Raw genomic sequence first — 23,046 nt, 5'->3', positions numbered from 1 at the left:
AAAAAAAATACCAAAAAGACAACTCTCAGATTCTTTGGTTCAACCAGTGTAAATGGGCAAGCATGTGCCCCTTATCTCTGCCTGGCAAATGAGGACCTCAGCAGAACCAGAGTTTTCAGTTTTTCAGGAGAACATGGAATGAACATTTAGAGTTTGAGGTGAAATTTCCCCACCTAAAAATGTTGGCAGTAAAGTGAAATATTTTTAAAATACTGTGTGGGCCACATAAACATGTTCGTGGGCTATAACTGCCAACTTGTAATCTGATTTCCACTGAAAATAATTCGTTTATTTTTCTTGTATTTGAATAAAGAAACCATTAACTCTTTTTTTTGGGGGGTATGTCTTTTTAAATGCTTTAACATTTGAATAAATAAAGTGCTTTTTGTAGAAAATGTGCTTGTTTTTAAAACAGAAGTGAAGCCATTACTTGAACTCTAAAATGACAGTGTCTAGATTGTTGGAGGGGGGTATCAAAACTTGAAATTTGTTTCCTTAACAGGATATCTCCAAACAGGTTTGCACTGTAGGAGATCTGATTGGGAGAAGCAGGACCTTGTGTGAGTATCGAGGGCCCACAGCAGAGAGAGCAGAAGGCACTCCTGAGTGTATGGTGTCCAGTGCCAATGTCCCTCTGCAAAAACATGTGCTATATATAGTGGGTTTTTTTTTTTTTTCTTTTTGGTTTAGGTCCAATGACAGTTAATGACTGTTCCTTATAGGCTGTGAAATTATTTATGAGTTTGACAGTAGGATGATGTAAAATACAAGTGGAGATAGGTAGAATACAGTCTGTGACCAAATCCCAATAAATTGTTAGTGCTAGAGCCAGGAGGGACTTCAGAGGTCATCCAATCCAGGGCCTTCCTTTAAGATGAGGAAACTTGAGTCCTAGGTTTCAGCTGAGGCTGAAAGTTCTCATTAACTCTTCCCTGCCCAGCCCTCTCCCTTCCTTCGCTCTCTTCTTCCTGCCTATAGGGAAATGTATCTGCCAGGAATTGGAGAGTCTCTCAGAAAAACAAAGAAGTCCGAGAACCTGCGTGGCTCAGTGGTTGAGCATCTGCCTTTGGCTCAGGGTGTGATCCCAGGGTCTTGGAATCGGGTCCCACATCAAGCTCCCTGGAGGGAGCCTGCTTCTACCTCTGCCTGTGTCTGTCTGTCTGTCTATCTGTCTGTGTCTCTCTCTCTCTCTCTCTGTCTCTCATGAATAAATAAATACAAATCTTAAAAAAAAAAAAAGATGTTTAGTAAACTGAATATTTAGAAAAGATCTTCCTGGAGTTTGATTTAGCTTGTCTTTGTTTTTTATTGATAAAATTTCTGTTACTTTTTTTTTTTTTTAAGATTTTATTTATTTATTTGAGAGCCAGAGATAGCGAGAGATAGCAGGAGCAGGGAGAGAGGAAGAAGCAGGTTCTGTGTGACCAGGGAGCCTGAGTAGGGAGCTTGACTTGGGGCTCAATCCCAGGACCCCACAATCATGACTGGAGACAGATGCTTAACTGACTGAGTCACCCAGGCTCCCCCTGTTGCTGTTTTATGAGTTTTGATATGCTTCTTTCCAAAAGCCTACTCTTCCATATTATTTTTTAGAAAGGAAAAAACCAGTTAGATATTTGACAGGAAAATGTAGCAATTTATTACCCTTCTGTAGCGTTTCATTGAACCACGTGAAATAGATGATTTCAGCTATTTCTAAAGTACAAAAATGTTAGTTTCATATGATTTAAGATCGTAGCTTGAGCAAAAGGGTTATGAGTACTTTAAAAGGGTAGCTTCTTATTCTTATGACATTGTTGGCATTTACGTGATCATTGACCATTCAGGCCTTCTCGATTTATCCTGCTCAAACATTGTTATGCTGGAGCATCTTTTTACTAAAACATGTGGAATTGAAAGCTCCATGTGCATACATGGAGCAGTCTTCCTTCCACTGGCTATGTTTGGCTTGAAAAAGCCTTCCTTGCCTTGAAGAAAAGATGACCACGCTAAAGTCAGATGCTGGATTTGTTTCTGATTTTTCAGGCCAACGGAAGCAAGTTGGAATGGGCATGATTTTCATTCTCAGTCTTGGTCAACAGCACAGTAGTTTGATATGCAGTTATATTAATATTAAACCCTGAATTGAGGATCTGTGACTCTTGAAAACATTGCCCTGTAATTGAACCCTAATAGTGATTTGGGTGAGGGGTGAGAAGGAAGCAAATGAGTCCACAGAAAGAAATGTCGTAAACTTTACACCTTCCAGTTTTCTGAATTGAATCCACTGAATATTGGCTTTGTCAATACAACTTCTGTAAAAGAAGTATCATTTTAGCATTTTGGAGATTCCAAAAATAAGTATAAAATAAGAAGCATTTGTGCTTAACTATGATAGGGGAAAATTTATTTGAAGGATGTTATGACCTCTGAATCATATTTGAGACCCCTGACCAAATAAAATAAATCTTTTGATTTTAGGCATCATGGAAATTAATACTAAATATATGCATGCTCATTTTTCTTAAGAAATTAGAAAACAGAAATCCACTCTAAATCCAGTCAATTGGAGAAAGCCAAACTACAAAATTCCTGATTTGTAGAGATCTTAGTGCACCACAGCTGAATAAATAACAACTAAAGAGTCATCACAAACAGCAAGTTGGAAATGTGATTTTTCTGTACTACTTTGAACTAGGGGGGGTTAGTTAGAAATTCACTTCTGACATTTTAAACTCCTTTTGACCATTACTTTAAAATTTGAATGCTTTACTCCAGTTCTTAAAGAACTGTAGAACTAAACTGTAGAACTCAAGGGCCTTTTTATTGGGATAAAAGGTTTTCCAAAGGAAAAAAGTATGAGACAGGCTGAATCTGTTTTCTCCTCTCTTAATTTATTTCGGCAAAAATGCCTTTCCCTACTCCTCTGTTCAGGATGAAGACTCACATTCCCCAGGATGGCATGTATGTCTCTCCATGATTTGATGCCTTTCTTTCCATAATCCGCAGTAGGCACCATACATCCCCTTCTTTCACACTCTGCCTTTGCACCTCATGTCCATGCCTCTCTCCTGGCCTCTTCCCACCTTCTGCAGCTACTCATCCTCAAGTTTTTACAGGCCTCTTTGCTTCCTGCCACCCCTGGGCATAGTTAGGAGAACTATCTTCTTGAATTCCCATTTATCTTAGGCTCTTAGAATAAGCAATACCTTGTAGAACTATAATAGTGTTCATGCCTTATTCATTTTTGTATTGTACATCCAGCAAAGAACGGTGCCTGGCAAAAGGAGTTCCTCAATAAATGTATAAAAAATAACTGTGCTGGCCCAAGTTTCTGCATGTGTAAGGGACTTTATCAGTAAAAATAATTGGCATAACATCCTAGAAGGAGATTACAGAACAAAGAATTTAATGATCTGCTAAATTTCCCCAGGAATTCTTAGCATTATTTGATGGTTTACAGAGGGAGCTTTGGAGGGCTGAGAGATGAACACAAATGCAGTGGGGCTGAAGATTTAATTTTCATTTCATCTGTTTCTTGTCTCAGTCCAAGCTTTCTCAGCCTGCGGTTGTTCAGGCCATAAGAACTGGAGTTGACAGAGCATAAGATTATTTGCTCCTTTTCATCAGAAAATATTGTAGAGTGACCAGGTGAGGCAGCCTCAGGAAATGGTAAAGGTAGTTCACGTTGTAGTTCTCTTTGATGCTGTATTCAGCACCTTCCCTGGGCTTATTTTTCCTAATTATTGAAATTATGTGTGGCAACGACCCCTATGTGTGGAAATTAGTGTGCTGCTTTCAGTATTTTCATTATTTAAAATCTTTCAGAGAACTCTGAACATGCTTGGTGAAAATACTATAAATTATAGCATGAGAAGTGGTTTTTCGTAGGTATCCTGTGGAAGTGAGGGTACAGCATTCAGGGCAAGAATAAATATTTAGAATATTTTTAGAAGTTTATGTATGATATGTAGATCTCACATAAACATACTCAGTAGTTAGCAAAATTAACATTAAATTGGTAGAGAAAAACATTTTAAATATTGTCTACTATGAAAATTGCTTAAAATGGGCAAGACTGTACCAGGGGCTTTCTATTATATCAGTTGAAACTATAGCAAGCCTGTAATATAGATAGTATCCCTATTTTACAATTAAAGAAAAAGAGACTTAGAAGTAACCTGCCTCAAGTCATTCAGCCCAAAAGTTGCAGAGCTGCAATTTTTTACTCCGGATTGACTTGCAGCCAATGGTTAGAACACTGTTCCATGCTGCTTTATGTTTTTTTTGTTTTTTGTTTTTGCTTTATGTTTTATATTGATTTCAGAGATATTTTTTTCAAGCCTGTCACTGAAGATATTGATATTTAAAGATTAAATCTAAAAACGGCACCAGAGACTTCATGCATCCCTGCCTGAGGTGTGTGTTGGTGAAAGGTAACACAAATTATTCTTAAAACTTAAGTCATTTTATGCATTGTTCTAGAACAGAATATTGAAGTTAGTTATTTTAGCTAAATATTCCTTAATTATGATCATTGAATCTTGTCTGCAGGTAGCACAACAGTTGTGAATATACCAAGACTTTTATGACCTTTTTAGAACAGTATAGTATTTGCTTGGGAGAGTGGGGAAAAGAAATCACCTTGACAGGGATGTGACCTTGGGGCTATTCAGTGATAACAGTGCACATCTTATTCAGTGATAACAGTTCGCATCTTAAAAGAATATTGGAATAAGCCAGTGAGAGTGTGGGTATGAAATGCCAAGTTGTTTCAGCGCCTCTTTTCTGTCCAGCTTTACATGATCTTTAAAAAATAGGACTTTTAAAATATAGGGATGTAAATTACTTTTCTGAAGTCATAATTCTTAAGATGGTCAGTGGCTCTGCAAGATACAACAAACTTTAGGTGGTTATGATATCTCACTACCATGATGATGGTGTGGTTGGACATCTTTTAATGTAGTCATTAGCCGTTTGTACTTACTTTACTATCAATAACCTATTTACATCCTTGCTCTTCCTTCATTTCCAACCCCTAGCTGGGCTATTTCTGTCTATCTTGTTGACATTCATCCTTTTATATGTGCAAATGATCTTCTCCCAGTCTGCCATGTGTCTTTACTTTTGTTTTTGGTGTTTTGTACAGAAGCTTTAAGTGTGCCATCTTCTGTTTGGTTTGTATTTTGGGTCTTAATATTTTTTTTTTTTTTTAATTTATGATAGTCACACAGAGAGAGAGAGAGAGAGGCAGAGACACAGGCAGAGGGAGAAGCAGGCTCCATGCACCGGGAGCCTGACGTGGGGATTCGATCCCGGGTCTCCAGGATCACGCCCTGGGCCAAAGGCAAGGACTAAACCGCTGCGCCACCCAGGGATCCCATGTATTTTGGGTCTTGTTTTAGAAATCTAGTTTACTCTTCACTGAAGTTCATTTAATTATGGTTAACAACTGTTTTTGTCTTTTGCTCAGTGGTTAGAGGGGACAAGAATGTAGCAACTGTTAAGAAACAGAGTCCATTCATCCAGTGTGAGATGTCCTGAAATAATAAATTAGAAACAACTCAAAGAGGAGACAGAAAGAGAAGAGGCTGGAACCCAGGACACGAAAAATAACAGAGCTCAAGAATCCAGCCTTTTTTGGAGACGCAGACATTCAGTGCTCTGTGACTTGAAGAAACTTTTATGAGATAATTAACACCTAACTTGTAATTAGCAGTTGAGTACACAGTGAACTAGAGCTAGATGGAGGAACAAGCAGAGGAGCTTGGGTTAGCGATGGGGTCTTTAAGTTAAATGGTTGTTTTTGGCGGGGGTGGGGGGGAGTGGAGAAATCCCCTTTTAACACTCCTTTCAAGTGGGTTATTTGCAGGTTTATAGATTAAAGTTCTCTTAGTAATACTATAATAATACTAATAATACTAATATTGGACACTGTGTTCAGGCACTGTGCCTAAGCACTTTATGTGCATTATCTCATTTAGTCAAACTTATATGTATGCTACTTTACAGAAGAAAAACAGGCTCTAGAAGGTTAAATAACTTGCCCAATGTCACACAGCTAGTAAGTAAAATGGTATCAAGATTTGAATTCAAATCTTTCTGAACTCCAAGCCTTCCAAATGTGATTGTTACGCATTTTTTTTTTTTTGTTACGCATTTTTTAAAACTAAAAAAGGTTTTGGGAAGATACTATATGATGAGTCCTTGAAGTTGATGATTGTGCCTGTTCTACTTGAAAATCAAGTTCTCTCAAGATCTGTTGTCCTGCCCTTGCATTAGTTACTCTTACTTGGAGAAGTTTTTGTAGGACTTCACTACTTGAAGTCTTTATTTTTCATTTTATTATTTTTTAAGTAGGCTCCACACCCAGCATGGAGCCCAGGGCAGTGCTTGAACTCATGACCCTGAGATCAAGGCCTGAGCTGAGATCAAGAGTCGGGTGCCTACTTGGGTGGCTTAGCCAGTTAAGTGTCCACTCAGGTCACGATCCCAGGGTCCTGGGATTGAGCCCCAAGTGGGATCCCCTGCTCAGTGAGGAGCCTGCCTCTCCCTCCCCTGCTGCCTCTCCCTCCCCTGCTGCCTCTCCCCTGACTTGTGGTTTCTCTCTTTCCCTCTCTCTGTTGAATGAATGAATGAATGAATGAATGAAAAAAAAGATTAATAAAAGAAAAAGATTTTATTTATTTATTCATGAGAGACACACACAGAGAGAGAGAGAGAGAGAGACAGAGACACAGGCAGAGGGAGAAACAGGCTCCATGCAGGGAGCCCGATGCGGGACTCGATCCCGGGACCCCAGGATCAGGCCCTGGGCCAAAGGCAGGTGCTAAACCACTGAGCCACCCAGGGATCCCTATTTGAAACCTTTAAAAACAAATCAAAGTCCCACTTTTCTACCCTGGCTTTGCTACCTTCTGCCCAAGTGAGGAATGGGCCAGTCTCCTTCTAAGCTGTGGCCTGGCTTTCTGTACCCTTCACTCAGTCAGGTCACAGGCAAGCCTCCATATTGCTGTGGTGCAAGGGGATTGGATGGACTTTGTTGCTGTGGCTTTATGAGATGCATACATGTGTGTGAGGCAGCCACACAGAGCATGCATGAGGGAAGCAGCCCCCTTACTGGTGCTCAGAGCATGACTATCTTCCCAGGACTTCTCTGTCAACAGTTAACTCCCCAACTTGGCATGTATTTTGTCAGACTATCCTAAACCTGACCTTCCCACTTCAGTGGAAATGTGACATGTATCAAGCAAACAGGGCAGAAACCAAAATTTGTTTATATGGAAGAAATGCTGAGGTAAATCACTGAAATAATTAAATAGTGATAAAGCATGTTTAAAAACTCTGGCTTCATTACTTACTTTGGCTCTGAGACTTTGGGCAAGTTTCTTTATATCTCTGTGACTTAATTTCCACATCTGTGAAATGCAGATAATAGGATCTTTCTTACAGGCTTTGAGGATGCATAATACTTTAATGCAAGTAAAGTAGTGTCCAAGATATAAACAACTGTATGAATGTTAGCAAGTTTTATCGGTTTAAAGCAATAAGCCGCTACTTCTGGAGTGGGGTCCTTGCACTGTTCCAGTACACTTCATGGACATCTTTGCATTCTTTTTTTTTTTTTTTTTTAATTTTTTTTTTATTTATTTATGATAGTCACAGATAGAGAGAGGCAGAGACACAGACAGAGGGAGAAGCAGGCTCCATGCACCGGGAGCCCGACGTGGGATTCGATCCCGGGTCTCCAGGATCGCGCCCTGGGCCAAAGGCAGGCGCCAAACCGCTGCGCCACCCAGGGATCCCCATCTTTGCATTCTTATCTCTGCTAGTTTGGGTGAATTGAAAGCACTTTTACCTCCTCTTGTAGATAAAGGCATTTCTTGAGGTTTCTAGAGAAGTAGGGTTTATTTGAGCCCCAGGAATACTACTTCTGGCTTTGGGTCTCTGTTTTCACCATGGCCATGTTCTTTTGATCACTCAGATGTAGTCTGCCCATTTAAGCCTTAAGAATTGGGTTCTCTCTCCTTTAATATTGGTGGTGGTTACACCTTCTACCCAGTAGGTAAAGTCTGTATTAAAACATCCTGGATGTCACATGTTGACGCTCCCTACTTCCTCTTCCTTTTTAAAATTAGCCCTTAGCTGTGGTGCTTGTCAACTGTTTACAGCTCAGTAACCCATGTTGATCACTGACATTCTGCCACACACTGTCCTAGATGCTGTGGAGACAAAATGAGCACCGCTTCAGGTTTTTGTTGCTCGGGCTTTCACAGAGTGTTTGAGCAGGAAGGATTTTAAAAGAAAATAATCTCATCCAGCTCTTTCATTTTACAGAGAAGGAAGCCAAGACCCGGGAGAGTAAGTGACCTGCTTTAGCCCATAGACTCAGAACTGGAGCCAAATTCCCTGACTTTTGCTTATACTACAAATCCAAGGACAGTAGAACTGAGGCATTCTAGATAGGTAGTTTGTCAGCAGATTCTTTGGTGGTTTCTAGTTCCCCAGTGGAGAAAACCTAAATCCCCTTCCAGTCTCTTATGTCATGTTTAGGATGCTGGTCACCCACTGATTTATGATGCAAAATATCTCAACAGTTTCAGAGCTGGGTTGCAGATGCTATGAATTGAGTTTAACTTAGGTCCTTAGTGCACTTAGACATTTATAGTCAGCCACCATTTGTAAAAAATGTGAGCCCTTGTAAAAGTCTTATGTAACATAGGTTGGGTTACCATTGGCTCTGCCTGTGTATGCCCCTCTCTCTAGCCTGCAGAATTAAGAGTAACCGGTGACTTAGAGACAGCACAGAACACCATTTGGAAGCTCTCTCTGCCATACCAAAGTACTTACTGGGACAATGTCAGTTTGGGACATTTTGGGTAGTTGGTATACTTTACAAAAGAAAGTATGTCCCATAGCCATTCCCAAGGGGTTTTTGTTACATCAATCTATTTTTTTTTTTTTTTTAGTTTTAACAATGTTTACTTATTAAAAATAACAATAATCACATTCTATGGTTTTATGAAATGTAATCATGTTTTTCAAAGAAAAAAATTAATGAGATGCATTGTTTTACATTTTTGCAGCTCTTTTTAATGTCTGACTTAATTAAATAAAAAAAATAATAAAAAGTTAAAGAAATAAATAATGTCTGACTTAATAAAAGACAGCTGAGTCTTCAGATCTGCTTTTCATTTAATCTAATGGTCTATATTGTTTTGGTTGAAGTACACAAAGATCTAGCCTCACACATAGATAGTTAGAAAAGGAAGAACTTACATACACCTAATAGGTTCCTGGAGAGGCCTCAGCAAACCTCTGACCATACTTTGATAACTACTCCTTTAAAGGAACTCTCCTAGGGCACCTGTGTGGCTCAGTGGTTAACAGTCTGCCTTTGGCTCAGCTTATGATCCCGGGGTCCTGGGATCTAGTCCTGCATCAGGCTCCCTACAGGGAGTACAGGGAGCCTGCTTTTCCCTCTGCCTTTCTCTCTGTCTCTCATGAATAAATAAATAAATAATCTTAAAAAAAAGAATAAGGTAACTCTCCTATCTCTGTCTCCCCATTCATTCCCCTGTAGTGAAGAGCATTGGGTGGCATGTAGGAGGAAGTGGGCACTTCTATTATTTTGAAGTTAGGACTCTTAGTGACTGTGCTGAGGGGGTGTATAAGTTAATACTGTAAAGAAAAACAAGAAAATGACAATGCAAATAAGGATAGTGTTTTCGTCTGGTGGTGGACATGAGAGACAGGGGTGCCATCATGTAAAGTACCATAGAGCATCAAAACTTTCAATAATCTTCAGTTACTTGGGCTAGGTACTGGGTGTACCAGTGTTTGTTATATTTTCTTTACATGGTAAGGGTATGTTACAGACCTATTTAAAGAAAGCTCTGGTTTCTAGTACCGAGGAAGCCAATGAATCTGTTCTTTTTCTCATTTAATCCTTTCTTTCTTCTTTTTCTTTTTCTTTTTTTTTCTTTCTTTCTTTTTTTTTTTTTTTTTCTTTTCTTTTTGCATGGATCTTCTGAATCTTTCTAGGTCTAAAAAATACCTGTTTGGATACATGAATTATAACTATATCCATCAGTCTTTTTTCACTTCCTGTACAAGGTATTAACACAAGGCCTAAGGCTTATCATTCTCTCATTGTGTGAATAAACAAAATTAGAGATTCTCAAACTGAAATAGGGGGCTAGAATCCTGAGCTCTCTTGATGTGGGAATGGTATGACAAAAGCCTCCCACTGCTTTGAGCCTTTGGTGTCTCATTAATACAGGTCCACAAAGGCTGGTTAGTTGTTTTGCTTTCTGCTAGAAAATAGGCTGGTTTTGTGGTTTCAAAACTATACTAAGGTTGTACTTCTTGGAGAGGGCAACCCACTATTTGACTTGCATTAGGATCCATCCCTCTGTTGTATCTTCACATTTGGCTTCAATATTTTATACTTGTTTTGGTGATTGAATACTTGTAGTAAGGTTTTATTTGAAGCCTGATAGTTACTCTAATGTAGGCTCTGGCAACTTTTCTTCTCTTACCACATTGTGAGTTACAGAGTCCCATAATTTAAGAAGTAGACATTATTCATATACTCTTCCTCAACCACTCCTTTCCTCTTATCTATCTGTGTTATAGATGATGAAACTGAAGCCCAGGGGAATGGTAGTATATGTCATTTAAAGTAGATCCTACCTGGAATAGAGCTGGAAGCCTTCGAGGATTTTTAGCTTTGGAATGTAATGGCTAAAGGAGTTTTATATGTGTGTGTGCTTATTTGCTTTAAGATGGATTAGTGGAGCTGCACAGTATAATATGGAATTAGGTGGAGAGGAGAGTATTCTGAAGGCAGCATATTGGATGAGAGAGAAATTTAGGCCATAGGAAAAATTCAGGAGAAAGCCAACTACTAGTTTTTATTGGAGGAGAAGAAAATGGTATTCAATAATATGTAACTTCAGATTTATAGAAGTTTGATTTTTAGATGGCTTTGCCTTTTTTGCCCACGCAAAAATATTATTGCCTAAATAGGTGAAATCTGAATATGGTTTCCATGGGCCTGAGTAAACTGTTTGTAATTGCCTCATAGATTGTTAAGGAAACAAAATGCGTATTTGTGTCAGTGCCACAGTGGCTAGTAATTTGAACATTTGCACAAATTGTAAGCTGCAGAAGTGATTGCAAGTAAAATGCCTTGCACTCTAGATGGGAGTCTGAATACATATTACAATAAATGAAACAACTTAAGTGAAATTGCCAAGTAATGCCTTGCTCAGGGTGAGCTTTAGGATTAGGAATGTTAGTCACCCTGAGGGTGACAATATTACTAGTTTGAAAAGGTCTAGTTTGTAATATAAACTCAGAAGAAGTGGATAATGGTGCTCCATCTGTATATCAACAGATACTTATTTTCTCTTTAGTCTTAGAGTTGTGGGTGATAAACCTCTTTTTTTTTTTTTTTTTTTTTTTTTTTTTATGATAGTCACAGATTGAGAGAGAGAGGCAGAGACACAGGCAGAGGGAGAAGCAGGCTCCATGCACCGGGAGCCCGATGTGGGATTCGATCCCGGGTCTCCAGGATCACGCCCTGGGCCAAAGGCAGGCGCCAAACCGCTGCACCACCCAGGGATCCCGGTGATAAATCTCTTTAAACCTTCTCCTCTAGACAGGATGAGGTCATGAATCTGGAGATGTCTTCTCATCTCAAGGTGCATTTGTTAATTTGTTTAGCAGAATTAAGTTGCTAAAATGGCTTGCCAGTTCCTTGCACACAGTAGGCAGGGGTACAGAAAATATTTCTTCTTCTCTAGTCCTTACTACTGGAAATTTTAGGGGAAACACAACTGTATTTGTCTTTGCTCCTCAGTGGTATGTGAATCACTAAGGCAGAAGGGAGGATACTTGATGCTTTAGTCATGTGGTTTTAATTAGGGCAGCCACTGCCTTTCTTACCCTTCTGTCTGATGCATGCATGTTCTTTGTATCTTCTGTAAGAGCTTTGGTTGAGTTTTCTTTGTGACTAGTTTTCCTAGCCCTGCCAGAGAGAAATAAGAAAAGAGGCTTGATATGTTTGCTTTTTAGATGAGCCAGTGAGTATTGTCGGCTGCTCAGCTTTAGTCTATAATCTTTAGGTTAGACATGTTCCTTCTGTGTGAGAAGTAAAGAAGTCAATTTGGGCAGTTGGTGGTAGAAGTGCACCTCTTAGACTCTCCTTTCTCTTGCTTGTTTCCACACTCCCCTTAGCCTCTACTTTCCTTGCATCCTCCCACATGGCAGCCTAGGGTTGGTGTGTGTGGCAGAGCTTCTAGTATTTCTGGCCTTGCGAGATGGTGACTTCGGTCGTGCAATGCACTTGTGGAAGCTGTGGATGTACCCCGATGGCCAAGACACACCTATCACTCTGGTGTATACCAGATTGACCAGGCCTTGTTAATGTTGTAGCATACGCTTTGGAGGCAGCCACTTTACCCATGAACCACTGATGTGTGCTGCATGACCCTGAGCAGCTCAGTCTCTGAGTTTCAACTCTAAAATGGGAATAGTAATAGTACATACCTCAGAAGTGATGATAAGTCAGATCAATGTAGGGATCCCTGGGTGGTGCAGCGGTTTAGCGCCTGCCTTTGACCCAGGGCACGATCCTGGAGACCCGGGATCGAATCCCACGTCGGGCTCCCGGTGCATGGAGCCTGCTTCTCCCTCTGCCTGTGTCTCTGCCTCTCCCTCTCTCTCTGTGTGACTATCATAAATAAATAAAAATTAAAAAAAAAAAAAGTCAGATCAATGTAAAGTATCCAGGTTGATGCCTGACATATGCATATAAATATATATAGAGAGAGTGTGTAAGCATACACAAGTGCTTTATAAGTGTTAACTTTAACTTTAGCAGAATAATTACGTCCTGAGAGCAAGAGCCTCTGTGATTTTTGACCTCAAACTAGGCACAATTGCTTGCCTCTGGTATTGGGAAGTGACCATACTGAGGCATGCAGCTGAAGCATTAATTCTCCATTTTCCAATGACCTCTGAAACCTCATCTCTTCCATCAAACGTATCTTGAGGCTTTTAGCTCATAATAATGCCACTCTTCTATGGCAGTTATTTTTTGTTAAAGTAGGCAGAGGAAGACTGTTAACTGTGTGAGAACTGAGTCTCTGTATTCATTCACCCTAAATATACAGCACTGGCACACGTGACCTTGCGGTAGGGTTCAATGTAAGATGGGCCAGACAGGTTTCCTGTCCTTAAAGAAATCCACATTCTTCTGGGGGTGGACCAGTGGAAAGCTAAGTGTAGAAGTGTAGTGCCAAATGCTGGATGTGCTGAGTGGCCCAAACAGAGTGAATTAAACACTTACAACATAGAGAACAATGGTGTGTAATTCAAGATCCAGGTAAAGCTTAATGCAGAAGAGGAATTTTTGCCTGGAATTTTAAGGATGAGAAGGATTTGACGGGTAGAGTTGAGGAGGGAAAAATTCTCTGTGCAGAGGTGGGTGTGCTTCGAAAAGAAGTGGTCCAGCTTTAGGTGTTGGTGGTAATGGACTTACCATCTGGCAGAACTGGTTTTGAATACTGGTTCTGTCATTTAATAGAGCTTTGATTTATTTCCTCATCTATAAAATGGAGCCAATAATATCTATTTCACAGGGTTATTAGGATTAAGTGGAGATTTTTTTTTAAGATTCATTTATTATTTGAAAGAGTGCGTGGCATGCGAAGATGAGGGAGGGAGGGAGGGAGAGAGAGAGAGTCCTTTAAAGATTCCCTACTGAGTGCAAAGCCTGACCAGGGCTAGATCCCAGGACCTTGAGATCATGACCTGAGCCAAAATCAAGAGTTGTCCACTTAACTGACTGAGCCTCCAGGTACCTCAATGGGAAGATTTTATATAAAGGTCCAGGTATTGTATGTGGCACAAAAGCATCCAGTGAACCATTATTTATGTAGAGGGTTGTAGAAGGAGGAAAATACTGAAATGCTCAAAGAAGAGACCACACATGGTAGTCTCAGAGTATCTTGTTTTTGCTAAACCACACTTAGCATTGCAGTCTTCACATAAATCTTCAGCTGTTGCTTCTTGGTTGATCAATCAAGGGAAATATTACCCCCTCCCCCCCTTTCTTAGTTTCCTGGCTAAGAAAGTGTTAGAGCCTGTTGCCTCTTTTTGCTACTCTGAGTATTTTAACCTCCATTATTCAGGTACTTCAGGCAACTTTGATTTGATACCTTTAAAAGATATCATCTCTGTCTGCCTGTGTCTCTGCCTCTCTCTCTCTCTGTGTGTGTGTGTCTCTCATGAAAAAATAAATAAAATCTTTTAAAAAAATAAAAAAATAAAAGATATCAATCTACTTTTCTACCTTGAGCCCAGAATATGAAGTACATTTATTAATGCTTTACTCTCCATAAGGAATGAAGCCTCACTAATAATTAGTGATTATTCTTTGATGTTTTTGTGCATGTGAGTAGCCAGATGACTTGTGGCTGTCACATTAGCTTCCAAATTATTAATACCTGGGCTAAAGAGTGTGTAGGTAGTTGGCTTGAGCAGGCATTTTGGGGAAAGATGCCAAGCCTGGTTTCCCTACATTGGTGGTTGCAGCTACCACAATGCACAAAACCCACTCTTGGTAATAACCAACCTCACTATGTACAGTTGGTGCAATTGTGGCAAAAGGGGTTTAACTCTGTGTAGCCATGATTATAGTAAGATATATGGTCTGACCCTCTTTATGTGGGAGGGATTTGAGCCTTGGGTTTTTCTCAAATCCAAATGGCCAAAGTTGCTTTTCTTGCTTTTGCCCGTATAAAGATCACTTTCCACCCCTCCCCCTTGCCTTTCATTTCACTATGTGAATAATAATTATTCTAATGAACCATTAGGCTTTGGAAGAGTTTAAAGGCAACTACTTGGATCGATGCCTAAGACTTTCTTTTACCCTGGATCCCATTTAACTTTCTCAGTTTCTTCTTCATACGGAATATATGAATTACAGCCAAGCTGTAATTTTTCAAGTTTGGATTTCAGCTTAATGCCTCCCTGTAATCATGCTATGTCAGAAACATATTCCCATTCACATATCCCCTAATTTTTAATCTGTTAATCTAGGAGCATTGAGATGGAACCTGACACCATCTCAGTGAGAAATCTGGGCTGTAGACCCAAACCCTTTGTGCTTTGTGGGAACAACATGCAAGAATATGTAGCCTCTGCTTTTTGCTGCACATATTATTTTTAAGAGCTAATGGGATTTTATAACAGATTTTGTATGTAGTATCCTCCTTGGGTTTTACTTGATTATTCAGAAATACCGTGATAATAATGATAATGAAAATGCCTCTTTAAGAGACAGTGGAGGGGGTAGAGGGGACTGTGGGAACATTCTTCTGTGGCAGCATGTGAAAAGAAGGTTTGTTTTGCATTAGTTGATCAAGACAAGAGAGCCAGCATCCAGAACCATCCATCAATAGCAAACCTTTGAGAGTAGAGGAAAGTTATAATCCCTTGGGTCTACTTTCCTAAGCACACCAATATGTATGGGAAAACCCTTAAACCAACTTTCTTGTACAGCTGGATGTATGCTTCTGTAATATGCAGTTAACATCTTTAAGGCACAGAGTTGTCTAGTCTCCTGATGGGAGTATGTATTTATTTTTTTTAGAGGTCACTTGGTTCTATTTTTGAGCAGAAGAACAGAGTAAGAAAGAAGAAAGCTTTAGCTTGATTAGAATAGCAGAAATTGGGCAGCCCTGGTGGCCTAGCAGTTTAGCGCCGCCTTCAGCCCAGGGTGTGATCCGGGGACCCAGGATCGAGTCCCACATTGGGCTCCCTGCATGGAGCCTGCTTCTCCCTCTGCCCGCCCCCTCAATCTCTCACTCTCTGTCTCTCTAATAGATAAATAAAATCTTAAAAAAAAAAAAAAAGAATAGCCGAAATTATAGTCCTAACTAATGGAGTCAATCTGTTTTTGTCTCTGCAAGATATGCTTTATTTTATTTTATTTTATTTTATTTTATTTTATTTTATTTTATTTTATTTTATTTTATTTTATTTTATTTTATTTTATTTTTTTAATGCTTTAAAGAAAGCTTGCATGAAATAGCTTACCATTTGAATGGTTACCCAGCCTTATAATCTGGGTTAAAACTTTGGCTAGATTTCAGATTCTTCACTTCTTTCAGATTTTAATTCTTCATTTCTTCATTCTTTAAACTTCAGATTCTTTGGTCTGCTGCTCTGGTGAGAAGATATGTTCATAAGTGCATTGGTTGGTAGGAAACGAAATATGATGTGACTGCTCAGTGACTGTTCCTAACTCCCATCCCTCATTCAACACTTGAGCCCCCAGTGACAGAGCCTGGGCATGTACTTACTTATGTATTGCTTATATGTATCTTCATAATACTTTAAGGAGTATTTCTAGTAAGCTGAAATGCAAACCAGTTTTAGTCTTATATCCTCTATTTCTAATTACTCTTCAGTTTTTCCATTTCATTGATTTCTATGCCCTTTGGATCTCTTTGTTTTCCTGCTGCTTCCCTTGACATACTACTCCTTTCTCTCCTCCTGTCTCCATTCCTTCCCCACAATAGTCTGAATCTTATTTTTATCTTATCATGACCTTGGCCAGATCTGTCCTCCTCTAAGAAAGCCTTACTTTTTTGCTATGGCCCATGTCAATCTCCATTGTCTAACCTTGATAACCTTTGTGCCATATTTCATCACCAAACATTTGGCACTTCTGTTTTATCTCAATGCTTTTTCCTCCTAATAAGGCTTAAGTTCCTTAAAAGCTTTTGCATTTCCTAGAATTCTTACTATGTAGAGTCACTTAAATATTTGGAAAGTTTACTTCCATTATTGGAAGGCTTCCTCCAAAAGCAAAATGACTCTCTAGCTAGCTAGTGGTAACTTGCCTTGGTAACTTGAGGGAGATCTAGTTTTCTATCCTTTTACTAATTTGTCTTTTTGCTATTATCATATCATAGGGTATTATCAAGCCTATCCTAAATTTACACAGAAAAATATAGGAATATTATAACCCAGAACCCTAAAATGGCCCCCAAATCCCAGCTCCCTGGTGAACACATCCCGTATAACATCCAGAACTTGGGAATATGATGGGATAGTCACTCATGATTAAGTTGTTATGGCACAGCTGACTTTAAGATATGAAGATTATCCTGGGTGGACCTGACCTAGTCAGTCCCTTAAAAGGAACTAGACTCTTTTTGAAGATTTGAAATGTGAAGAGGCACATGAGGGATTCTGTGTTGGCTGTGAAGAGGAGGTGGTCACATGGCTAGTAACTGGGTGATCTTTTGTGTCATTCCCTGGTGGATAGCAGACATGGAGAAAAGGACTTCAGTCCTACAGCTGCAAAGAATTGAATTCTGACAACCCAGATGAGCTTGGTTGTGGAATTCACCTACAGAGCTTCCAGATCAGAACTTAGTTTGTGGGATCCCTGGGTGGCGCAGCGGTTTAGCACCTGCCTTTGGCCCAGGGCGCGATCCTGGAGACCCGGGATCAAATCCCACGTCGGGCTCCCGATGCATGGAGCCTGCTTCTCTCCTCTGCCTATGTCTCTGCCTCTCTCTCTCTCTCTGTGGGACTATCATAAATAAACAAAAAGAACTTAGTTTGTCTGCCACCTTGATTTCAGCCTTTTGATATCCTGAGCAGAGAACCCAGCCACGCCACACCCAGACTTCTGACCTTCACAACCAAGAGCTAATAAATAGGTGTTGTCTCAAGCCCTAAATCTGTGATAATTTGTTACGTGGCAACAGGAAACTAATAAATGCTGCCAAATGTATGTAACAACTTCTATTTCACACTGATAGTGTTTCATCCAGGGCTAAGATTAAGATGAAGTAGAGCTCTTAGGAAGGCTTGAGAATTTTGGCCAGGATTAATAATACTTGCAGAGTGATATAAAATGTTAATTTGTATGTTTATTTCCTAAGAATGTATTTACCATGGCTTTGGTCATTTGTGGTAAAACCCCTCAATTTTCAGGGGCTGGAAATCTATCACTGCACTCAGAAATGTTCTAGGCCAGCCTGGTTTAGGAACTGTATATGGCCTGAATATGACTATTTTGAGTGGTTGGGACTGAAATATCCGTGGTGCTTTTGTTTATGGACTGCCTTAGAGCTGGTTTGGATTTTTCTTCTTTTTCAGGGACTACTATTACATGGTCATTACCGTAACTGAAATCCTCTTCTATTATCAGAAAGGGACAGAAATAAATTAGATCTTTCAAAAAGGAAGTGGCTAATTTATATCCGGTGATAGAAATGGTGGCATAGGGAAGGAAGTGTCCCATCCATAGTTCATTATTTGCAGATTAATGCATTCAGCAAATAGAAGTACGTGAATTGAGCCATGAGATTTCTCAGATAGGAAGCACTAAGGAGTTGATGTGTGAATATGAGGAGTAGAACTGTACGTAAGAAGTTGAAGGAAAAACTTCCAACTGATAAGGGCTCTTAATAATCTTTGACCTCCTATTCATCACTGTTCTGAAAAAGTTTATGTGGAACCTATACCACACTGTAGAGACAGGGCAAATGAGCAACTGTGAGACATTTGGGTGGTCTTCTCCTCTGCAAGATAGGTGATATGTTTGAAGTGGAATCCAGTTATTTGGGACCCCACCGCAGAGCCAGAGGGTTTTAAGATGATTATGAACCTCTTCCATGGTTTTCTCATTAACTTTCCTGGGTGGCTAGCCATGGGAAGAGCCTCTCATCATCTCTAGGATGTCGAGCAGTGCATGAGAACAGCTGTAGCATCTGTTTCTAATTGGATCGTGCCTTTATAAATACTTCATGACTGTCACATTGCTTCCCTCCCACCTCCTCTTCCTCTGAGCACTGCAACATTTGTGTCTGGAATGCACAGGTGGGCCTTGTCATTCTCAAACAGGGAGACTTTCTGCTGATCTACACTTTGTAACATTAGGCTGTTGCAGGCATTAGTCACTTTGACTCAAAAAGAAAGGGTAGTCTTTGGAAACTTAAGAAAATGCCTTTGTTGTTAATTCTTGGCATGCAGTTAAATTTGCCTCTCAGAGTTTACGTTGACTTTTAGAAAAACATTCTGTCTGTAAGAAAAAAAGTGCATCCTTCCACTTTTTACAATTTTTGGATTGCCAAATGTCTGATTTATTAATAATTCAGCTCTACCTCTCCCATCCCCCCACCTGTCCCCTCAGGATCCGGGGTGGTAAGCAGCTGCTGGGGCCCTCTTCAGTTCAGGTACCCATTTCTGGGGACTGCTTTTAATCAGAATTTTTCCTAATTATGTGAGAAATCTAATTTCTGTTGGGTCCAAGGTGGGAATCTAATCACAGACAAGCCAGGCAGATCTTGGAGGAAGTGTGGGCTATTACTGTTTGATGGGAGGGAGGATGTAGAGAAGATAGGAGCTAGGGGCACTGATGGAGGAGAACAGGAACCCAGGCAGTGCTGTTTCCAGCTCTTGGGTATCAGGCTTCTGATAGCAACCAGTATGAATTCTTACCTTCAAAGTGAGCCCGAGTGTAATGGAGAGAAGGGTGGATCAGGCGCGCCAGGGCACTAGGTATTCACTGTGGCCCTGTCTCTCCTCCACCTGTTCCAGTTTATAGGGAAAACCAGTCAGCCACTGCACCTGCCTCCTTATCTGAAAATGAGGCCATTGGGGAATATGATCCTGTAAAATGTCACACAGATATAAATTTTGGTGAAGTCTAATGGGGGTAGTTTTAGGAGAAGGGGACTATCCAAGTAATGAATCAACTGATAGACTGGATTCAGTCTGTTAAAGGGTTGGGTGGGAAAGATTTGGCTAAAAAAGGCACGGTAGGTGTTTGTTACATCTGGGCACAGAGGAGAAAAGCCAGCTTGGTACAGATGTCCTCGAGAAGCCTTGACTAGAATTCAGAGGCCAGCAGGCATTGAATGATTTATACAGTGGGACTTTTTTTTTTTTTTTTTCCTGCAAGAGGGTGGAAGCCTATAAATTTATGCACATTTTTAAAATCAAGGTTAGCAATATGTATGCTAATTGATGTTATTCTAGGGGACTCTCTGATACCTTGAAGTAGATGTTGCCATTTGATAAAAGAAAAAGTGAGGGAGGACAGATTAAATTTGAGAATGGGGAATAGGAGGAGTTCCACTTAGGAGATGTTGGCATAGTGAAGACCATGGATGCGCAGGAGGGAAGAGGAGCTGCAAGTTATGACTAGGCAGTAATTAGCCTATGGAAGGTCACTAAAGTGGGCAAGGAAGAAGTCATCTGAGAAAAGTGTGTAAACTGAGCTGAGGATAGCGAATTATGTTAATTCTTGCAATACCCCTCTAAAGTACTTTATCTTAAAGTTGACAGGACTGAGGCTGAAATGTTAAATGACTTACCCTGGTCACACAGCGAAACAATGGCAGAGTTGCCCTGAGTCCTCTGACTTCACCCATCAAGCAGTTTCCCACTGCATTGTTCTACCTTTCTGCTCACTTTTATCACTTTCAGTGTGGTTTAGTTCTGAGAAAAAAATAGATACTTGTATATTTTATCCTATCATCCATCTATTAGCTGCAATAAAAATTACAGCATTACTTCCTTTAAAAAGATTTTTATTATTTGTTCCTATTTTTAGCATTCCCTGATGTTTAAAATCTTTTATTTTGTTTAAAAGGTGTTTTGCAATAATTCAAATATAGAACTATAACTATAAGACTCAGAAAGTAAAATTGCCCTATAGTCATACACATTTCCCAAAGAAAACCCCCCTACACATTAATTTTGCAAGAATCTGGAGAAACAAAATGCGTTCCTTCTCTTTGAAAGAGACTTCACTTTGAAATCACACTTGAAATTAAGGCAATTATTCAATTTTAATCCAGATCTTTTCTGGTTATTTGGTGGTGTTTTCAAGGGTGGCTCCCTGGGTTTGTTGGTCAGAGCTGATCTATCTACCTGGCTGGCTGAGTTGGGGCCTGGCCCTTGGATACTCCTTAGTCACCGTTCCCAGCTGGGTTGCATTCAAGTTCTTTCCTCTTATGGTTTTCCTCCTGTTCCCTCTTCTTCCTGGCTTTCTCTGTTCTGCTGCTTGCTTGTGTGAGACAATTTCCTTGGTGGTTTTCTTGGCTCTGACCTTGAGATTTCATGGTATAGATGACAAGCAGAATCATAAATGTTTTCCAGGTCATCCTTAAAGAACGCGATCCTCACTGGTAATGAGATGCTTCAGACATTTTATATTATGGAAATTACCCCCGCAATGCCTAGCTTTGAAAACATCCCCATGTGGACTTCATAGTTGTGGTTTGGGATATTTAGCATTCCAATGTTTTCCCTTTTGCATGGGAACTAAGGGCGTTTCCCATCTTCCCACCAACTTTTCTTTCTTTAAAAGAGAATATGAAACCATTTCTAAATCTCTAAAATGTAGTTAGATAAGAGTGTGTATTTATGAAAATGACCAATCAGGCACTTGGGTAAAACTTCTTGTGAGGCCAGGATTTCTCTAATATTGGCTGGTGTTCAGTCAAGGATTTCATGTAAGGAATAGCATATTCTTCTCTGCTTATCTTCAGGTAGGTGGCATCTATCTGTACACTGAAACAGGACCTCAAAACATCTACCTAAGATGAAAAAGGGACATGTACCTCCTCTTTTCTCCAAGTGGGCATCTTTATGGAGGTAGGGGAAGAAAGAGAGCAAAGGGAGCATGTCATTCAAAATTGGACATTCATTTTCTTAAGACTTGAGTCTCAATCTTTTCTACCTCTTCCCATCAGGCAGTGGTGGTCAGAAAGACTCTTTGTTTTCATTTGAATGCATGAAACTTGCACATCAACCATCTAGGGACTGTCTACTGAATTAATATCCAACAATGCTACAGACTAACACTGTTTTTACTACTGCAGGCTGGTGGATTCACTGGAAAAATGACACAGCCAGTCACATGAGTTGTAAGGATGCATTGCATCCTGTACTTTTGGATAGCTTATGATTGTATATTGTGACTATTTGATTAACATCGATGTGCCCCATTAGACTATATGGTCTGTGAGTGGTCCATGAGTTAGGGATGCTTTATTTTCTCACCATCACTTCCTTACCATTTAGCACAGTATCTAGCACACATTGGTACTCAATAAATATTTGTTGAGTGAATGAAAGCATGAAAATTTACTTTTTTTCTTGAACATGGATGATTAACACTTACATAGAAGTGTTATTTCCTGTTTGTTTCAAGGCTATAAATCCACTTTTCAAAAATCCTGTGGAAGACTGCAGATACAGCTGAAGGAAAAAATGTTTTAAAGCAAGGCAGTTGTAAGGGGTGGACTTTTTTAAGTCATTAGAGTTAAGCAAAAATGAAAAGTTAAGCTGGAAAACAGAGGCATACACACAGATTTCTATTACGTTTGGAGTTTCCTAGGATAACCCATAAAAACTCACTTTCAAAGGTCATTTAAAAATTGAGCTGTCTTGATCTGGCAAAAGAAAATATACTACCAGGAATTTTTCACCTCCTGTTGGCTGTCTTTTAAGAATTGGATTTATGTATCTGTGACTTCCAGTTTCAAGAAACCTTGGAATTAGCATTATAACCAAAGACTTTGCCTAGAGGCCATTTGATTAAATCTCATTTACCAATGAGAAAATAGAAGCCCAGGGTTTGACTTGGGTCAATATAACTTACTATCTATAAAATGAGGCTTTGAGAAGAATGTAATTGCCACTTCTTGTCAACAAAATCTCCAGCTCTCTAAGTGAATGTATAACATTATTGCTTAAATTTAAAAAATATATCATTTTAAATGGGTGAGATCTTTCTAAATTGAAACGGTAATATCTACTTGTAAAGGTAAAAATCAAGTCTAATTGTTTGCAACATACATTAAAACATCTATCACCTTGGTAACATGCGCCCCTGCTTCCGCTGGCTGATAAGGATCAGCAGCCATAGATGACCTACCTACACCTCCTGAAGTCTTCAGTTTTGTTTTGTTTTTAAAGATTTTATTTATTTATTCATGAGAGACACAGATGGAGAGGCAGAGA

At 39.7% G+C, this 23,046-nt stretch overlaps 1 protein-coding gene and 1 long non-coding RNA gene across 12 annotated transcripts in view; one reads left to right on the top strand and one right to left on the bottom strand.

Annotated features, from left to right (window-relative positions):
- SEPTIN11 (septin 11) overlaps nt 1–23,046 on the top strand; it is a 96,835-nt gene that overhangs the window by 17,796 nt on the left and 55,993 nt on the right. The window lies entirely within an intron of this gene.
- The window catches only part of LOC102155869, a 52,667-nt gene that overhangs the window by 10,212 nt on the left and 19,409 nt on the right, over nt 1–23,046 (bottom strand). Inside the window, exons 3-8 of the long non-coding RNA XR_005382937.1 lie at nt 20,950–21,127; nt 20,391–20,514; nt 19,513–19,683; nt 16,090–16,218; nt 12,535–12,718; nt 11,932–12,013 (exon numbers count right to left, since the gene is read on the bottom strand). This is a non-coding gene — a long non-coding RNA (uncharacterized LOC102155869). The remainder of the gene's footprint in view (nt 1–11,931; nt 12,014–12,534; nt 12,719–16,089; nt 16,219–19,512; nt 19,684–20,390; nt 20,515–20,949; nt 21,128–23,046) is intronic.

Source organism: Canis lupus, chromosome 32 (genome assembly GCF_011100685.1).
Source record: "Canis lupus familiaris isolate Mischka breed German Shepherd chromosome 32, alternate assembly UU_Cfam_GSD_1.0, whole genome shotgun sequence".
NCBI classification, from domain to species: Eukaryota; Metazoa; Chordata; class Mammalia; order Carnivora; family Canidae; genus Canis; species Canis lupus.
The sequence above is the reverse complement of the archived record's forward strand: the minus strand, read 5'-3'. Positions and strand labels throughout refer to the sequence as shown.